At 38.1% G+C, this 21150-nt stretch overlaps 2 long non-coding RNA genes across 2 annotated transcripts; both read right to left on the bottom strand.

Annotated features, from left to right (window-relative positions):
• Positions 1–244: 244 nt before the first annotated feature.
• Positions 245–2873, bottom strand: LOC139196546 (uncharacterized). Its single transcript, XR_011581588.1, has 5 exons — positions 2668–2873; positions 2425–2584; positions 2251–2319; positions 1476–1534; positions 245–602 (listed from the first exon to the last, which is right to left on the bottom strand). It is a non-coding gene; the product is annotated as an uncharacterized lncRNA (long non-coding RNA).
• A 4263-nt stretch (positions 2874–7136) lies between these two features.
• Positions 7137–9573, bottom strand: LOC139196547 (uncharacterized). The gene is made up of 5 exons (XR_011581589.1): positions 9419–9573; positions 9176–9335; positions 9002–9070; positions 8266–8324; positions 7137–7392 (listed from the first exon to the last, which is right to left on the bottom strand). It is a non-coding gene; the product is annotated as an uncharacterized lncRNA (long non-coding RNA).
• Positions 9574–21150: the final 11577 nt, after the last annotated feature.

Below are 21150 nucleotides of genomic sequence, written 5' to 3'. Positions count from 1 at the left end.
CGCATCATGCAAAATCAAATAAAATCATGCTTAATTGCTAAATAACCATTCTCTAAACAATATATAATGTTAATTATTTGTAAATAATTCAATCCCAATATTCCATTGAATTAAAAAATTAAGGGCTAGTTTGGTATTGTTATGCTTTGAAAAAAAACTGCTGTGAGAATAAACGGCTGTAAAATAAATCAACAGAGTGTTTGGTAAATTTTTTTGTAAAAGTGCTTTTGAAAAAAAAACAGTCTGATAGTGAGTCTTTTCATTAAAGGAGCATTGTAGCTCCGTGTGCTTTAAAAAAAAGCCAGTTTTCCAAAGCTGCAAATAGCAATTTCAGCTTTTCCTTTGATTTCAGCTTATTCTCACAACAGCTTCCAAAATAAGCTTTTTTTTTTTAGTTCACCAAACACCTAAAATGACACACCCCGTCCCGAAGGAGGGCATGCTGGCCGTCACGTGAGAGTGACGTAACCATTTGCACAGTACGGAAGCTTTAATTATACAATTTATAAATTGATACACCCGAAGGTGAGTCCTAATTTGATCCATTCTGTCAGAACCCCGTTGAATTCCTCGTAGCCACCACACCTCAGCTATTCTTTAACCTGGAGGGGCGCAAAACCAAAATTGAGTGGGTCAGTAAAACAATTCTTTTCCAAATCCAAACATTTCTCAAAACGTTGTAACCCCTCTCCGTAAAACCTGTATACTTTCCCAGAAATGTAAAATATAAATATACATATATATTCTCAATACTTCGATTCATTAACTTAACATTTTTTCTTTATCAATCATGCCATGCCATGTCTAATTCAACAGTTAAGTATGGATGCATCAACAATAATCATATCAGGTGCAAGAAAGTAATCAACCGGAGGCCCTCTAATAGCCCTGTACGGTTGAACCTAGAGCTCAAAATCTATCACTATCACTCTACCGGAGTCACCTCTGTGACCCGTCCGGCCTTCTGCACACAAGTTACGCTCTAGTGCTTTCTCATCAATCATCTGTGCACATAATCTAAGGTCACCCACCAGTCGAAATCTCACTAACACTCTTCGACTGGCCCGTCGCACCCACTCCGCGTGGACTGTGCGACCAGCATCTACTTGGATCCAAGGCGAGCGTGCGATGCGGTGAATACTATAAGCACTAAACCATGGTGCAGGATTTGAGCTCAATATATATCAACATCATCATAACAATATTTAAATACTCACCTGATACTCACCTGTGCGTCCGCCGCACCAATTCATACATATGCATCATATATCAATTCATACTTTCCATATCATTTCATGCATGGCAATTCGATTCACATTTCTATCTACTTTTCATATACTTTCATGCATGGCATTTCAACTAATATATCTCATATACTTTTATACATTTTCATTAAAAGCATAATTTCATGCATTTTCAATTTCTGGGAAAACGGCAAGTATATATGTATACGGAAAACAAAACTGCCCACTCACCTGGAGTTCGTCCAACAACTCCCTAGCACCACACATCAAGGCGTCACGACGATCGCCGCCTAGAATAGTAATCAAATCCAACCTCAGAATTCATATCGATAGAATATATAACTTATATAAAATACGTCACTACGTAGTTCGATCCGGAAGATCTGCCACTCAGATTTTAAATCCATAACTTCCAGAGGTCCACAATATATCTCTAGGATAACATCCTAAAATTTCATTACCATCCAACGGTTGGATCTCCGTCAATTTCCAAAACTAAGTGACAGTTAACATTCTATATTATGGACTTACAACTCCAATTTCGGAAGATCCGCAAATCGGATTCCCAATCTGTAAGTTCCTATAATCCTCAAATATTACGTATTACAACGTATCAAATTTTGGTGACGATCCAACGGTCGGATCATCAATTCACATTTTCACCAAAACTATAAAACGTTATTCGAACACCTAACCAACAATCCTTAATAACTTTCTCATACGGTGCTCAAATTGGGTATATGAATATACCACAGAGGTCTACTCGACGTCACGGACGTCGACATATTTTTAAAATATTTTTTTACTGTAGCACGCGCCCCCATGCGCCAAGGAAGGCACGGACCTACGCGCCCCCACGCGCACCTTCTTCTTCCTTGGGTCGCCGGACTGGTTTTTCCGGCGGCCGTTTTTCAAATTGCCATAACTTTGTCATTTCTCAACGAAATCAAGTGATTCAAAAACGAAAGTTGTAGCCCTTGAAAAGTATAACTTCTTCAAATGGTACCTTGCACAACACCTAGTTCGCCGTGGTTTGGCCGGAAACTGCCTCGAAAGCCTCGGAGGTCGCCGGAAACTGGGTATTTTTCAAATGAGTATAACTTCTTCAATACTCAACGAAATTGAGTGAAACAAAAAGGAAAGTTGTAGTACTTGACGAGACGAAGAAATTGATACCTACCTCGACTCCTAACTCGCCGGGGATTCGCCGGAAAAAGCCTCGAAAGCTCCGGCCAAACTTTGAACTTGTCGATCTCCGTGTTCTTACGTCCAAAAACTTCCAACGAAGCACTCCGAGCTTCCTTGGGACCTCACTAAGCTCGCTGTGATCTTGTTTTAGCCTAAAACGTAGTCATTTAGAAGATCATGAACGGTACCATTTCACGGGAACTTTGAAACTAGGGTTTTCCGAAGCAAAACTTACCTGAAATGGATACCATCGTGATCGTGGAGGTTCCAGGAGTTTGATGGTGGTCTTAACTCTGTCGTTGGTAGAAGTTTAGGGTGGTTTTGGAGCTTGTCCGTGTGAGTTCGAAGGAGAGGGAGAGAAAACTGAGAGTTTCGTGAGGGAGGAGAGAAAGAGTGACAAGGTACGGGAATTGGGGAAGGTTTTGAGGGATGTGGGGATCCCACGTGTCCAACTCAATCCCAATTGTTAAATTTTCGCCCCTTACTCCCGTTTAAGGGCATTTTCGTCTTTTCACGTTCTCAGAATTAAAATTCCGGGACGGGCTGTGACAATCTTCCCTCCTTATAGAATTTCGTCCCCGAAATTCCAGCAACCAACTAAATCAACCATACTCCAACAATAGCTACGGGTAAATCTGTCTCATCCGATTCTCTTTCTCCCACATAATTTTCTACTGAATGATTCCTTCACAAAGCTTTTACTACTTACTCTGTCTTAATTCTCAGGACCTTCTTTTTCCAATCCAAAGTCGTCATTGGTTCCTCACCAATCAGATCCGGCTTAATTCTCAATAGTTGCACCAAAGTCCCATGTAACGACTCTGCCACTTAGTGACAACGCATCGAACACAAAATACATTATGTGCCTTAGCCAATTCTGAAGGCATCACAAACTTGTATGCAACTTCGTCGATTCCTTTAATGATCAAAACGGACTGATGTGTTCAAGACTTATCTTGTCTCCCTTTCTGAATCTTACTATTTATGTTCATGGTGAAATTTCCAAAAATATCAAACCATTTACCTTACACACTCGATTAATGGCATATCCATCTGTTAGTCTCTTTTGCCATTCCTGGCTACCTTCAGGTTAAACTTAATCACCTGAATACTTTGAGGAGACTCATCCATAGTCTCAGGGTCTACTAAAACTCTTTCTTGATCGAATCTTTCTCTATTCAGAAGCATTTCATTCACACGACACGCTTCAGGGACCCTATGGCGTTATTTCGGAAACTGCACACCCAACATACTTAAGAAACTCAGCAGTTCCGTAATCCAATTCTCTTTCCATTTCCGTTTCGAAACAGAAAATAGCTGTCTCAATCCAAAGGTTTATTTCTTTCTGCCTCAATCTGCTGACCAATAAAAATGTCGAATGGTATGATAAACCTTATTACCTTCGGAATATTGCAGAAGCTGAACAGTGTACTTCGTCCAAAATTGTTTGCTTTAAACCCACAGCATTAGGCACATACTTTTCGTTTGCTTGTATTCACATACCATTTGAGTCTCGAGTACGACCTTACCAAAAGGCCTAACTTGAAATTTAACAAGTATAACTTCTTCTCGATCTTCCATTCTTAATTTTTCTTCCGTTGGTTTTCAATCCACAAGATGATACTCTTGGCAAACGTGCCAGACATTAATCTTACTGTAGTCTTCTCACCAAATGCTTCAGCTAGAACAAACTTTATGATCACTCTGATCGTTCAATCATGTTCATTAAGCAATACAATTCACTTTCGCTGCCTCATATCAAAATCCTTCCAAGTAATGGATATTGAAGACTTTTTGGATTCGTAAAAAAAATCTTGCATTCTCACTAAAATATAATGTCTCCATAACTTCACAGCAAGGATGGTAATCGTGACTTCCAAATCACCAGTAGGGTAATTCATCTCATGAGATTCCATTTGTCGTGAAACGTATGCAATCACCCTAACATTTGCATCAACATGCATCCAATACCATTCAAGAAACAGCACTAAAAATTTATGATTACCACTATTCTCTGGGATTACTAAAATACGTGCATGAGTGAGGAAATACTTCAGTTGTTGAATCATTTGCTCACAATTTCCTTCCCACTCATACATAACCTCTTTTCTCAACAGTCTCGTCAATGACAAAGCAATGACTGAAAAATCTTTCACAACCATCCAAGATAGCCTGGTAAGCTAAGAAATTCTGAATCTCAATTACAGTTCGTGGTTGTTCCAATTCCTCAATTTCTGCTATCTTTTAAGGATTCACTTGAATACCTTAAGAATATATAACAAATCTCAGAATGCCACCTGATTCATCTAACTTTAGCATTTGCTAAACTTAGCATACAATCGACATTCTTCCAATCTTTGTTTCACCGACTTAATACGTTTACATGCTCTGCTCTGGCTCAGAATATGCCAGAATATCTTCAATGAAAATGATATCAATTTATCAAGGCATTATTGGAATACTTCATCCATCAACTCATAAAACAGCATGAGTATCCATATAGCATCACCAAACTTCATAAAGACTATAACGAGTCCAGAAAACCATCTTATGATCAACGTCACTTATAATATTCAATTGGTAGTAACCAGATCTCAATTCAATCTTTGAATCTTCGCCATTACTTCTGAGCTGGTTAAATAAACATCAATACATCACCATGGATAACGGTTCTCAATCGTTACCCGACTCCATTGTCTATAATCAATGAACAGTCTCAAGATCCATTTTCTTCCTCACCAACAAACTGGGGCTCCTCAAAAGTGTTGTACTAGGTTGAATGAAACTTTTGTCAACCAATTCTTTCAACTAAATTTCCAATTTTCTTAACTCATCATGAACTGATCTCCAATATAAATTTATACCTGGCAACAAATCAATAATGAACCTCATATCTCTGCTTGAAGACAATCCAGGTATACTTTCAGGGAAGACATCAAGAAAAGTCTAACTCTTTCGACATTATTCACACTACTCCAAACAACATCATTTAGCACCACATGAGCTAAGTATTTTTTTGACAGCCTTTCGAAAACAATCTCTTTGCTCTCACAGCATAAATAACGGCCTGACTCAATCCACTTTGCATACTTACAAAAGTAATCTCTGGTCATCCAGATCGATGGAAAGTGACTGGTTTCCCATAACAGTCCATTTAGTCACAATTATAACCAACCAATCTAATGGAAATAATTTAACCGACACAATACATACTTTATTAATACTGAACATTCTAAATAAGTACAACACTAACATAAAATAACCTACCGGTTTGCTTGCTTAACGAATCCACGAATGAGTTATTAATATTACGGTCTGCAGCCCGCAATACTGATAAATCATCGTTGTCTCGATAAGTAGGCAACCACTAAAAAAGATATAACATTACTATTTTGTCACTCAATGCAAAATACATACACTCGTCTCAACTACATTTATTTACCACTCTCTAGGTAATATCATACATAATAAGAAATATATCAGCCGAAGTCAACTAGAATGACCAATACGGTTGATTCAACTCTTATCTCAATAATACGTCGGCCGGATCCACTCCGCGTGGTCGGTACGGCTGAGCCTATAACTCACAAATTTCTCATGTGTCAATCGAATCCACTTCTCATGGTCTGTACGGCTGAACATATAACTCATCAAATCTCTCTGTACTCACGGTCAATCCGACCAAACTACTAAGTCCATAACTCTGCTGAATCGACACTATGATATCATGGAAAATTGTTGAGTACAACTGATTCTAGGGACGATTCACAATTCTGTGTCCCCTCTGTTCACATAAACACATTCATTAATTTCACACTTCCCAAAGTGTTAATTTTTTGTACCTGCTGCACAAGGTACATTTCCTTTACTCGAGACACCTTGTCTCAAATATCTGGGATTACCAGTATATCCATCACTTTTATTCTGACCAGCGACATTAAAACCTCAGCTGGAAGAATTAACTCTAGCTTCACTTCTTTCGAAGCTCTGAATCTTTCTATATCCTTGATATGACGAATCATAAACTTTATCGTCTTCTTTTGATTCCCATTCATTTCTTATTCTTCTTTATTCTCGTTGCTCATGTTCTTAGAGTCCTCAAGGCTCAACAGCATCTCGCATACTCCTGATAAGAACTACAATGGATAATGGTCACCCAAAATACCACTTCCCTTTTGCCACCCAGCTTAAAACAACATAACACCTCTACCAAATTAACAACAATATCTGGATGGAACGAGGCAAGTCTGAAAACTTTCTATAATATCCATTTATCGTCAACTTCCTTGATTCACATTTGCAAACTCTTGCTTACTATCATCGATAAATGCCGGAGGGATAAACTTTTCCTTAAACAAGTCCTTAAACAATTTTAAATCGGCTGTTCCTCCGGTGACAACAAATCATACTCCTGTTTCCACCAGGATACAAATTCATACCCAAAACCAGGTAATCGTCTCGACCCCCTGTCAGAAGGAAGATTCCTTTGACTTGCATAATCTGAAACATCTTTTCCAAATGGTTAAACCGTTACTTCGCTCCCTCAGGTTCATCATTTCATAAGGTGATTCAAATTCAACTCATAACCCGTCTTAAAATGTCCCTTTTTATAATAGACTGAATCACCATAATAATAGTTTTCCCTAAACCGCTATATTAGGGAGACTAAATTCCTCTAACTAAGTGGCTTGCTACGAGGCGGTGTAGTTCTGACAGAATTCACTAGAACTTCTCAAGATGTCCAAGATTGCAACCATGCTCTGATACCAACTGACACACCCCGTCCCGAAGGAGGGCATGCTGGCCGTCACGTGAGAGTGACGTAACCATTTGCACAGTACGGAAGCTTTAATTATACAATTTATAAGTTGATACACCCGAAGGTGAGTCCTAATTTGATCCATTCTGTCAGAACCCCGTTGAATTCCTCGTAGCCACCACACCTCAGCTATTCTTTAACCTGGAGGGGCGCAAAACCAAAATTGAGTGGGTCAGTAAAACAATTCTTTTCCAAATCCAAACATTTCTCAAAACGTTGTAACCTCTCTCCGTAAAACCTGTATACTTTCCCAGAAATGTAAAATATAAATATACATATATATTCTCAATACTTCGATTCATTAACTCAACATTTTTTCTTTATCAATCATGCCATGCCATGTCTAATTCAACAGTTAAGTATGGATGCATCAACAATAATCATATCAGGTGCAAGAAAGTAATCAACCGGAGGCCCTCTAATAGCCCTGTACGGTTGAACCTAGAGCTCAAAATCTATCACTATCACTCTACCGGAGTCACCTCTGTGACCCGTCCGGCCTTCTGCACACAAGTTACGCTCTAGTGCTTTCTCATCAATCATCTGTGCACATAATCTAAGGTCACCCACCAGTCGAAATCTCACTAACACTCTTCGACTGGCCCGTCGCACCCACTCCGCGTGGACTGTGCGACCAGCATCTACTTGGATCCAAGGCGAGCGTGCGATGCGGTGAATACTATAAGCACTAAACCATGGTGCAGGATTTAAGCTCAATATATATCAACATCATCATAACAATATTTAAATACTCACCTGATACTCACCTGTGCGTCCGCCGCACCAATTCATACATATGCATCATATATCAATTCATACTTTCCATATCATTTCATGCATGGCAATTCGATTCACATTTCTATCTACTTTTCATATACTTTCATGCATGGCATTTCAACTAATATATCTCATATACTTTTATACATTTTCATTAAAAGCATAATTTCATGCATTTTCAATTTCTGGGAAAACGGCAAGTATATATGTATACGGAAAACAAAACTGCCCACTCACCTGGAGTTCGTCCAACAACTCCCTAGCACCACACATCAAGGCGTCACGACGATCGCCGCCTAGAATAGTAATCAAATCCAACCTCAGAATTCATATCGATAGAATATATAACTTATATAAAATACGTCACTACGTAGTTCGATCCGGAAGATCTGCCACTCAGATTTTAAATCCATAACTTCCAGAGGTCCACAATATATCTCTAGGATAACATCCTAAAATTTCATTACCATCCAACGGTTGGATCTCCGTCAATTTCCAAAACTAAGTGACAGTTAACATTCTATATTATGGACTTACAACTCCAATTTCGGAAGATCCGCAAATCGGATTCCCAATCTGTAAGTTCCTATAATCCTCAAATATTACGTATTACAACGTATCAAATTTTGGTGACGATCCAACGGTCGGATCATCAATTCACATTTTCACCAAAACTATAAAACGTTATTCGAACACCTAACCAACAATCCTTAATAACTTTCTCATACGGTGCTCAAATTGGGTATATGAATATACCACAGAGATCTACTCGACGTCACGGACGTCGACATATTTTTAAAATATTTTGTTACTGTAGCACGCGCCCCCACGCGCACCTTCTTCTTCCTTGGGTCGCCGGACTGGTTTTTCCGGCGGCCGTTTTTCAAATTGCCATAACTTTGTCATTTCTCAACGAAATCAAGTGATTCAAAAATGAAAGTTGTAGCCCTTGAAGAGACAAAGATAATGGTACCTTGTACAACACCTAGTTCGCCGTGGTTTGGCCGGAAACTGCCTCGAAAGCCTCGGAGGTCGTCGGAAACTGGGTATTTTTCAAATGAGTATAACTTCTTCAATACTCAACGAAATTGAGTGAAACAAAAAGGAAAGTTGTAGTACTTGACGAGACGAAGAGATTGATACCTACCTTGACTCCTAACTCGCCGGGGATTCGCCGGAAAAAGCCTCGAAAGCTCCGGCCAAACTTTGAACTTGTCGATCTCCGTGTTCTTACGTCCAAAAACTTCCAACGAAGCACTCCGAGCTTCCTTGGGACCTCACTAAGCTCGCTGTGATCTTGTTTTAGCCTAAAACGTAGTCATTTAGAAGATCATGAACAGTACCATTTCACGGGAACTTTGAAACTAGGGTTTTCCGAAGCAAAACTTACCTGAAATGGATACCATCGTGGAGGTTCCAGGAGTTTGATGGTGGTCTTAACTCTGTCGTTGGTAGAAGTTTAGGGTGGTTTTGGAGCTTGTCCGTGTGAGTTCGAAGGAGAGGGAGAGAAAACTGAGAGTTTCGTGAGGGAGGAGAGAGAGAGTGACAAGGTACGGGAATTGGGGAAGGTTTTGAGGGATGTGGGGATCCCACGTGTCCAACTCAATCCCAATTGTTAAATTTTCGCCCCTTACTCCCGTTTAAGGGCATTTTCGTCTTTTCACGTCCTCGGAATTAAAATTCCGGGACGGGCTGTGACATAAAACCCTCACAGCTTTTTTTTATGGGTGCTTTTGTTTAAGCACCTCACTCCCAAACCACCCCTAAGTCCTCTGATTAATGGATAAACATTGTCCATGCTCAATTTCGAAAACAATTTAGAGACTACTCTTTGCTAATCAGTATTTTATTTTATTTTATTTTTCTGTGTATATTTTCGAAAGTAATCTGATTTGGTGTTGTATCTGCCCTATTTTAATTTTCAACAGTAAACCCCTGTTCATGCACCATGGAGAGGAGTCCGTGGAGGTACATATCCTCAATGTTTAGGACCACAAGCTTAAAATTATTAAAGTAGTTGGGAGTCAAATAATTGAGGTTCGACCCACCTCTACCATCCTTAATGCCCCCACTTGGGTCACAAGTTCATGTGATTGAACTCAGCGTCAAATAATTGAGGTTCAATCTATGGAAAGGGTTTGGGGCCACAAGCTTAAAATTATTAATGGCTCAATCTATGGAAAGGGTTCAAAAAAAAAAAGAAAAAAAAAAGGAGGGAGCCAAAGGTCACTTAGGCAATCTCTAATAGAGGGTTAAAGGTTTAAAAGTAAAAAATTGGTCTGATTTATTGAAAAACTCATCACTAACCGATGACTAGGTTATAATTCTATAGAATCCACTAAGTCATTATTTAGCCAAAGAAGTATCAATGTTGCAATAATTGATTCAAATACAATGGCTATATTTGAAAACATATAACAATAGTTGAATTAAATTAACTAATAAATTTAAAGTACAATCTTAAAACTAATAAATTATTAAACGGATATATTTAGCCCCTTCGGTTTGATGAAGATGATATATGAGTATGACTTGATTTTAAAATAATTTTTTATAAAACTATAATTTTGGACAAAATTATGTTTTGTTTTTCATTTGTAAATGGCTTTTAAGGCCTGCGAATAACTCCGCTCCGACTTTCAATGATAGGCAAACTGAGACGCGGATATATTTCCTTGTTGATATATGATAGGCAAACTGAGATGCGGATATATTTCCTTGTTGATATATATACATGAAGAATTTTCAAAAGATGTGACTTTTTTATTTATTTAATTCAATGGTTAAAATTAAATAAAGGTATACACTGCTTATTTCAAATGATCTATTCATCGTCCATTAGATGGTTAAAAATTATTTTAAATTTTTTATTTAAAATTAAATATAGACAGTACCTAACAAAAATTGATCGTACGATATACGATGAACGGACACAATTGATTGATCTTCCGAATCCCCACAAAGAGGATCCATAAAGGATCATCTTCCCTTATTTTTGTCACTTAATTTTTGGGGCATTTAGAATTAGATGCCTCATTGTGATATTTGTTAGATTAAACATCTATAGCTTTTAGATTTTTTATAAAACATTTTCCTACATTTTAGGTGCCACATGTATTATAAGTAGCATTTTGTTAATTCAAAATTACACAATTTTCCATTATATATAATGTACCAATTAATTAATAATTATTATATTAATATTCCAAATCTCCTAGAATCTAGTAGACCTATGTTTTAAAAATCTAAGAACTATTCAAATTTGATCTATTTCTACTTCTAATGTGATATATACTTCTGTCATTTTGTTCCACAACCATTCAACAATCTTTTCGTGCCATTGCTCAGGTCATTGTACACTCTTCCATTCTCCCTTGTCAGGTATATTCATTTCCTTTGTATTTTCATTTTATGCACCTCTTGATTTGAGTATCCGTACCATGGTACATTTGGAAAATAGAGTCTAGTGGTAGGTGTTAAAAGGTATGTTTTAATTTAGCATTGGTACATTTCTAGCTGATATGTTGGTACGTGTCAATTTAGCATGGGTACATTTTTATGTAGCGGTACATTTCAATTTGGCATTGGTATGTTTTAGGCCAATATTGGTACGTTTCAAATTGGCACATGTACATTTATATCAGTATCGGTTCGTTTCAATTTGGCATTGGTATGTCTCAAGCCAATATTATTACGTTTCAACATGACATGAGTACAATTCAAATTACGCATATGGATAGACGGAGAAACACACATTAACCATATATGCAATCCTCTTCTTTAATGGAACCTCCTCTTTGTTCTTCATGAATCCGTTTTGAGAGACTCCTTATTTGGGAAAGAAATCAAGATGTTTGTAGTGTTCAAATGACATAGTAATCGTAAAGATCACAACATACAAAGTAAGAGTTCTTCTTTCAGCACTAAAATGAAACAATGATGGATTCTTCTCCATCAAAAAATCCTTAATGCTCTACTTGAACCAATATTTTTATGGTTACACTATTCCTTAAAGTAGCATAACTAATTATTAGGTATACTTGTTGAACCATGAAACGTACCTCAAGTTCTGCAAATCTCTACTGGAGATAAACAGCATGAGGTACATATAATATACAAGCGAAAGTGAGCTGCAATAGAAAAAATAATAAAAAATAAAAAAATTGTTCAAAATTCAAAATTCAAGAGATAATATTGATGATTTAATAGTTAATATCCATTAATAATCCCTTAAAATGGACAGATAATTTTGATGATTTAATAGTTAATATCCATTTAATAGTTAATATATCCCTTAAAAAAGGGCATAAATTTTGGCACCTAAAAAAAACCTCCATCGACTAAAAAGATAAAATGGGAAATCAACATATAATATTTTTCATTTAAAAGAAATAAACTAATGATATGCAAATAAAAAATTTTAAAATGCTTAGGTGGCCATTAGTCCAAGTGTTTTGATCAAATCTTTAAAAGACACAAAAGTTTAATTAGAAAAAGAGTGGGGCATTATAATTTCCCTATATATTTATATTCAATTCAACGGCCATATTAAACAAGTATGTAAAATGAGAAAATGGATAAGATCACCTCCTTTTTCTTCTCTTTGTTTAAATACTTCCCTATTTGAACATTGCAACGGTATTGCCAATGTAACGCCCGCTATCTAGTATCAGCAAATAAAAAGCCTTTTTTTATTTGGAGCTTTAATCAAAAGAGCTTGTACCAACAAATTTTTAATCAAAAACCATCCCAAAATGTTATTTAACCAAAAAGGCTCAAAGTTTAATAAAAAATCATCCAAAACTATTGTCCATGGGTCAAACTTACAAGCCCAACCCACTACAAATCTACACTTCTGTAAATACCCCTAAATGATTCGATATTTCCTGACTCTTCACTTGACACACCCCGACCTGGGAATGTCGAATCATGTTGGCCATCACCGTGAGGTGACGTAACCATAAGGGTAAGTGATGTGAAAAAGTGAATAAATTTAAACCTAAAAGTGCCTAAAACAAAAGAGTGCACGGGTGAGCGGGATTGCACCCATTTCACACGCTATGGTAAAGCATAAGAACAGTACAGTAATTAGGGTGAGGATTATACCACTAAAGTACCCATCTACTAAGATCTTGCCAGAGTCCTCGTTTACACACAAGCACAGCTACTAAACCTGAAGGGGCGAAAAACAAAGTTGAGTGGGTCGGTAAAACAACTTTTTGTAAAAACCTTTATTTCTAATTATACTAACCCCTTACCGTAAAACAAGTATAGTTTCTTTAAAACATGCTACGTGAGTATGTAAACAATAATACAATAGCATTATAACCAGAAATATGCCAAGTCATGATATATCAAATGACGCAGTAATATAATCATGTGATAAACAAGTATAGCTAAGTGCTCATCTATCTAAGCTGACACACGAGTTCGAACAGATTAATTTCTGACACGAACAAGGTTGGGTGTAATCAATACGTTTTAGTACTATGATCACATGAAGGCTGGTACAAAAGCACGGTCACATACAAGTCGGATTGCCTAATGCAATCTACCCGACAGGACTAGCACCTAACTTGGATCCAAGGAAAGCGAATGATGCGATGTGAATATACACGTGAATGATTGGCCCTGGCCCTGGGGCGAGCACTAACACCGGTGCAGCAAGATGAGCATGTACAAATATATATAAATGTCATGATAGTAATATCCCAACCATATAGTAGCATTTATCACAATTAATATCACAATAACGATATTTGGCAATATAAGCGTAAAAGTGAAGTAATTACGCATTTAGGGAAACAATCAATATGTATAGGTATAAAATAAACTGCCCACTCACATATACGCAGTCAAAATGGAGCCTCATAGCCTTGGTTGACCTCGTACGTCTTTGGGATACGTTTCCCCTATATGTGAAATTACTTATTAACTTAGTTTAATAACACATACAAGGAAACTTAAATAAAACCTTCGTAAATTGCTCAAACATAGGGTTTGAATACATGAAATCGATCTACTTGACGTCACGAACCTATATAAATTGACGGAAGGTCAATCAGAGGCCAGACGCGCCGACGCAAGTGGCTGCACTGGCAGCCAGACACTGCACGCGTCGATGACCCACGTAAGTCCACGCACCTGCGAGTACAGCTGTGATCGCATTCTTCACGAGTTCCTGCGTTTGCAGGTTGAAGGTCCAACTTCCAAAGCTCCTAACAAGCTCGATTCTCAACCAAAATCTATGATTTAAAAGCCATTTTGAAGGTAGGAATGTAAGGAACAAAACCACCTCAAAACAGAGCCGAGATACAGTCTATGGTTATCGAAAAATGGCCTGAAAATGGCCAAATGACCACGGTTCCTAGTTCTCAGAAATCTGGGAAGTTTCATCCCAACTTTCAAAGCTAATAACTAGCTTGAATCACCACCAGAATCGATGATACAAAAACCTAGTTGAAGCTAGAAATGTAGGGAATAGATCAATAGCTACTAGAAGTCTAAACGTTGATGGTGTTGATCGACAATCTGGTCTAAAAGTGGCCAAATGGCCACGGCTTCTTGGCTGGAAAACTGAGCAATCTCTCATCCTCGAGCTTTCTGTGCTAAAATGTTCATTCAAAACATGTACACGAGATCAATACCAACTCATAGGATTGAAATGAAGGTTTTTAGGATTTCCTGGGGCTTACCTAAGCTGTGTACGGCGATAACTCGTCGGAATAGCTCGGGAACCATGGTGGTTCCAAGGTGCAGGGAAGGAGAAAGGAGGAGGGACCTCTACCAGGTTTGGTTTCAAGAATGAGGGCTCTTGAGGATGGTGAGGCCACCAGAGAATGAACCACACGGTGATGGTGGTTCGGCGTGCCTGTGAGTATGTGTGTATGTTGCAGAGAAGAAGATAGAGCTTTCAAGGAGAGAGAGTGTGAGGTTGAGTGTTCTGATTGGAGAATAACATTGAGGGACAGTGTTTCTGATTAGATGCTAGGTTGAGGGAAAAGTTATAATTGGTGGTGGATGGATGAGAGGGATTTGAGGAAAAGATGAAATTTGATTAGTTGGGTGTAGGGAGACACGGATCCCTTTTTTAAGGAATGGGATTGAATTTTTAGATTTTGTACAATTTTCAATGTATAAAATCTGCCTCTTTACAGTGTTCCAAACACTGAATAATTTGTACACGTGTGTACAAAATACCCGTAACTAACGTACTTTAATGGAGCGTAACTTTCTCATTACAAATCTGATTCGAGTCTAACACACGCTCACGCGTTCGTAGTGACAATTACTAATTACATACGAAATCAGAAGAATGAAACTGAAAGCTGAAAACCACGTCCACGTCAGAATCTACTTTTGTCCAAGAAGGGTAAAATCATCAAAACACATCAATGAAAAAGAAATTTCGGTGAAAAGTAGGGACGGGTCATCATATCACAACCTCAAACCAGCACAAAACTGCCATAATAACTCCCTGTCTTCCTATCAAATCGAATTCTCCCATTTCAAAAATCACCAAATCAAAGTTCAAATCAAAGTTGAAAAAGGAAGCATTCATCGGAACAAAGTAGCCGAAACAAGTTTGAAAGAAGTTCAATGGCAAAAACTTTGTTGAAACAAACCGGCGAAAAAGTAGTGCAAAATGTACCAAAACCTCCGTCCGAACAAATCGGCAAAAAAGATGTGGAAAACGTACTAGAACCTCCGTGTGAACAAACTAGAGAAAAAGAAGTGCAAAAAGCACCAGAGCCACCGTCAAAGCAAATCAAAGAAAATCTAACAATGTTTCTGGAAAAAAAAACTAACACTGTCTATGGAAAAAAAAAACAAAACATAAATAAAAAACATAGCACTATTTCTGGAAAAATCAAAACATAACACTGTTTCTAGAAACAAAAAAATAACACTGTTTCTGGAAGAAAAAAAATCAAATACAATGTTTGTGTAAAAACTAACACTGTTTCTGGAAAACTAAAATTGTTTATGGAAAAAAAATCAGAACCACCGTCGAAACAAACTGGTGAAAAACTAACACTGTTTCTAGAAAAAAAAAACTAACATTGTCTCTAAAAATAAAAAACCAAAATAAAAAACTATTTCTGGAAAAACAAAAAAATAATATTGTTTCTGGAAAAAAAACTAACACTGTCTCTGGAGAAAACTCTTATACCATGTCGCAAAAAGTGCCATACTCAAACCGAACAAAATAGAAACTATCGTCGTAAAACTCTATCCAGCACCAAGCATCCAATCCTCCTCAGTTCTTCCAAATGTGACCAACTACTCCAAAGTTTTGCCAACAAAGAACCCATTTGAAAACTGTACCTTAGGATTCAAGAGAATTGGCTACAATGTTAATAGTAGACCCAAAAGCTAGAGCCAAGCAAGCAAAAAACCAGAAGTCATATTCCTCAACAAGCAGTCTCTTGAGAGCTGTTATAGTGCTCAATCCACCCCTCCATTTTTGCTTAGTTGCAGATTTATAGTCAAACAGGGCCAAAGTTGGTGGAAAGAAGAAAGACTCGCAAGTGATCAACCTAAAAACAAAACAGAGTACACACCATTCAAGAGAAGTGTAAAGATCTTCCGATTCTCGCCTCGACCGTGTTGTAGTACCATCCCAGAATGCACCAAACAAATCTGCTAGAAGTGTTTCGACATCCACATACTCACAACAATAAAGTTCGGAAGTGAAGCAGTGGGAAGATGCATTGAGACGAGCACATATCGTTGGAAAAGAACCGATGTGATGCCTATGAATTATAGTGAGATGGTGATACAATTGCTGACCTTTTGTACTAAAACCTTCATCCAACTCTTACTAAAAGACCACTCAAACCTCACACCCACGTGCTTGCAAACCGATAGATCCTAGTGCGAGGTAGTGGAAAGCTGTGTTGAGGTGAACACAACGCATCATCGAAAAGGTCTACTAGAGTACGATATAATGGTAATGAATTGTAGCAAGATAATGAGTGGTGACCATTCAATTCAGTGTGAAGATAGTGATGCAATCTGCTGATCATCTGCACTACAATCTTCACCAGTCTCTTACCAAAAGACGACTCCAACCTCACACCTACATGGAACTCTTTTTGGTAAGTCTGGGAGGCTTGTCAAAAGATTATGCTCCTAACGTTCCTATCCGAATCGACATGAACTGGGTGCACACTTTCGCTGAAATGATCGATCGTGAATTTTTCACTGATTGAGGGAGAAACCATGTCAAGAAGGCTGAGAGAACACTCAGGAATTTAAGGGTCAAAACAAGTCCATTAGAATCTGGAGTACAAGATATTGGGATTTGAACGAGAAACCATGCTGAGAATAAACGTTTTTTTTTTTTTTTTTTTTTTACCCTTGATGTATTGTTCTGGCATGATTCAATTTACATTGAGAAACAAACAAGCGAAGGAAAATGAAGATGCAGAAATAGAAGTCACTGTTTATGATTATTTGGCTAATCATCATAATAAGGTCGACTGGTTTCTTAGCCAAAAGAAAATAGGTCTAAGCTCAATAATAGTTAAGAACTGTTAATAAGATTTGACGTGGCCAAAGACATTTCACAATTCACAATACTTTGTGAGAGATGCTTCAAAGTTCAAAAATTAAACATAGAACCTCTGAATCAACAGAATGACAAATAAGAAAGATACGAAGCAGCATGCGTATGCATGCAGTGACACGATTGGCTATCTTAAAGCGATGCCCTTGAGCAAACCAAAATTCAATGATTCCAGAGAAGTTCAGAGTAAAGCTTAATCTTCGTACAATAATAAATATGGTAGTTTCAAGCCATTACACTGAAAATTTCAAGGCTGGACAGTTAGTGGACAAGAGCACTGATAAATTGGGCTACAAGCAAGATGCTAAGTTCACCTCTACCAAAAGGTACGTGAACAAGGAGCTAAGGTTTACCACAAAGTACCAGACCCAAGTGAAATTCAAGAAGTCTGTTTATCCAACAAGTCTGGATCTTCATCATCCAAGTCCAACTACAATGACAACAAGAATCGCAACTCCATTTTGGGAAATTGATGAGAATATCGTTCGCTACTGAGGAGTTTCCCAAGAAAAGTATATAAACTAAACGAAGTCAACGCTCAAAGAATTTGATGTGAAGTTGACGGTCAATGGTTAGTGAACTTGACTTCGTTGTTGGAGTAAGCAAAAAGGTTATCGATAGAATAATAGTCGAGAATTGCTCTAAAGATCCACACGAATTTCTTCAGTGGTAATAAGTTCGAGAACATTGATTTGCTCCCACCAACTACCACTTACTAACCATCGTCAAAACTAACACTTACACATTTTTGCTAACACGCATTTCGAAAGTTTCGAGTAATTTCCAAAGAGACACGACTCTGCTCGCCATTCATAGGGAACGCATGTCGCAGAATGGCATCGCCATTTCAGATTTACAACTGATCTTGACCAGACTTCCATAAACTGAGATTTCTAAAACACGTTGCTTCCAAGTAACACTGACTTTACCCGCTATGCCCAGTGAATGCACGTCGTAGAGTATTGGTCTGATGTTGAAAGTCGTCCAACAAATCAAACACGTCACTGATGAGGCACAATCCCAACACGAGATTTCTTATATTTCAACCAGAATGTGACAATTCAAATAGAGAAATGTTCGCACAACTACGCTTAATGGCACCAAATCTAAAAGTCATGACATCCAAATGATGTCAAAACCGACACTTTACAAGAATAAAAGAGAATCCTAAGTATGCTTTGAACAAACCACGCTCTGATATCAATCTGACACGCCCCCGATCCCGATATTTCCCTGAATACCAGGATAGGCACGTGTTGGTCGACACCCGAGGGTGACGAAAGCTATTTATTGAGTGCAAATGCTGAAAACAAGGAATAGATAAGGTTTATAAATATAAAAGAATAAAGAATATGCATTTAAGGAACGTGTTCAGAGCATACAACTAGATATAATACTAAAAGAAATAATATAAAATTGAATAAAACAAAGGATGGTTTCTACACCGAGAGGACTCGAAGATGCTGATGCGGAAGTGCCTAGATGTCGGGATTGTATGCCTCGATTCTAAGTCCTGAAGGGGGCGCAAAACAAACATGAGTGGACCAAGTTGATATATATAGTAAAACAGTTATCAACGTACTAACTCCCATGTTTGATGAAAACACATATATAATGATAAACATAGGTTTTCCGAAACCTAGCATGCCGCACAATGTCTCAAATCATAACTTGTATATATAATAATCACTAGTGAATGTCCGATAACCCTCCAGGCCTCATGCCAGCTCCTCGTCCCTGAGCAGACAGTCAGAGGAAAATACACTAGGCCCAATGTCGGCTCCCCATCCCAATGCTAAATAGCCAAAAGAAACACCCTCCAGGCCCTATGCCAACACCAAACCGTCGCCTGAGATGGACTTGAATCTATCCCTACATCCCGTAGCGGAAATGACCACTTGGTAAGTACAAAACCATTGAACATATATATATATATATATATATATATATTGAAAAACAACTTCCTAGTATAAAGTCATCCATCATCTATACTATAAAGAGGTGTTCAAAACATGTTCTAAATATCATATCGTCATCCATCGGATATTCTATAAGAATATGGGTTATAGGAAAAATAGTAATAATTCAAACTAGCCTCAGTAAGCATGTTATCTCAAAGCGTTTCATAGAACATAATTATTAAATCATGCTTTTCCATGTATGCATTTCTACTATTAAAGCATGCATTTTTAAAAGGGGTCCACTCATAGATACTTAGCCGCAGAAGAGCCACGCAAACTAGCAATCACGGAAACGTCACAAATATTGCCCCTAAGCACATAAATGGTCCAATTAATAAAACTCTATCATAACAATTGAATTTGGGAAAACGGACGTCGGAAACGGATTCAGGACGTCGAATTACCTTAAGTAGGGTCCCAGTTAAATTTCGTAAACGTCAATAGAATATTCCGATTCCTTAACGGAATATTCCCTATAAATGGTTTTGGGCTGGCTAGGGTTTAGGGTTTGGACTTGTGTTAGGTTTAGGTTTAGGTAGGTTGGGCTTAGGATAATGGGTTAATGGGTTACGGGTTTTCTACTTTAAAAAGGGTTTTGGGTTAATAGGTTAGAGGATTGGGTTAAGGGTTTAGTTCCAAACAAATAAAATATAGAAATAAATAAAAGGGTTCCAAGGCCCAAAGGCCATATTTGATGGTTCTGGGTCAATGGGCCGAAGGCCCTAGGTTGCACAAAAGGGGCTTGGGCTTAAAGGCCCGGCCCAGTTCTTTTGGGTTTTTTTTTTATAAAACTAAATAAATAAATACAAATAGATTAAAGGATTTGGGTTGGGTTTAAAAGGATAACGGGCCTAAGGCCCTAGGTTTGGCACGGCCCAAAGGGCTTGGTTCAAAAGGATTTGGGCTTGAAAGCCCAGTCTGAGTTCAGAACATGGGTCGCCGGACCCAATTGAAAGAGAAGGCCGGATTTCGGCCTGAAAGTTGGACAAATTTTAAACGCTCATAACTTCTTCATTACTCATACAAATCAAGTGATATAAACATCAAAGTTGTAGTACTCAACGAGATGAAGAGATTGATACCCTGAACACTGGCCAAATAGCCGTGGTTTGGCCGGAAAATGCCTCGAAAGAGGCGGTGCTCGTCGAGAAAACTGGGTTTTGGCCAAAGGTTTGGGGAATTTTCAAAGTTTCGTAACTTCTTCGTTACTTAACCAAATTGAGTGATTCAAAGGCCAAAATGTAGCTAGAAATGTGGAGAAGAGAATCATACCAAGTAGGGACCGAGTGGTGTCCGAAGTTAGCGAAAAATGGTCTAAAAGATGGCCAAACGACCACGGTTTATCACCGGAAAAACTGCAGAGGTCCTCCCGAGGTGTTTCTACATCCTATAGCTATCAAAGCTACTCAATTTCATCCTATAATTCCATGTAAACACTAACCAAGGGATTCTAGGGCTTGCCTACGTCTCGTCGGATGAATGTTTGCACAATGGCAGTAACCACGTGGAGGTTGAGGTGATCCTCCCTCGATCCTAGCTTCCTGGAACACGCAGAGAAAGGAAGGATATAGGTGATGATTGCTGCCTGTG

The sequence above is a fragment of the Malus domestica genome, chromosome 05 (genome assembly GCF_042453785.1).
Source record: "Malus domestica chromosome 05, GDT2T_hap1".
NCBI lineage: Eukaryota > Viridiplantae > Streptophyta > Magnoliopsida > Rosales > Rosaceae > Malus > Malus domestica.
Note: the sequence above shows the minus strand (reverse complement) of the source record. Positions and strands in the feature narration are given on the sequence as shown.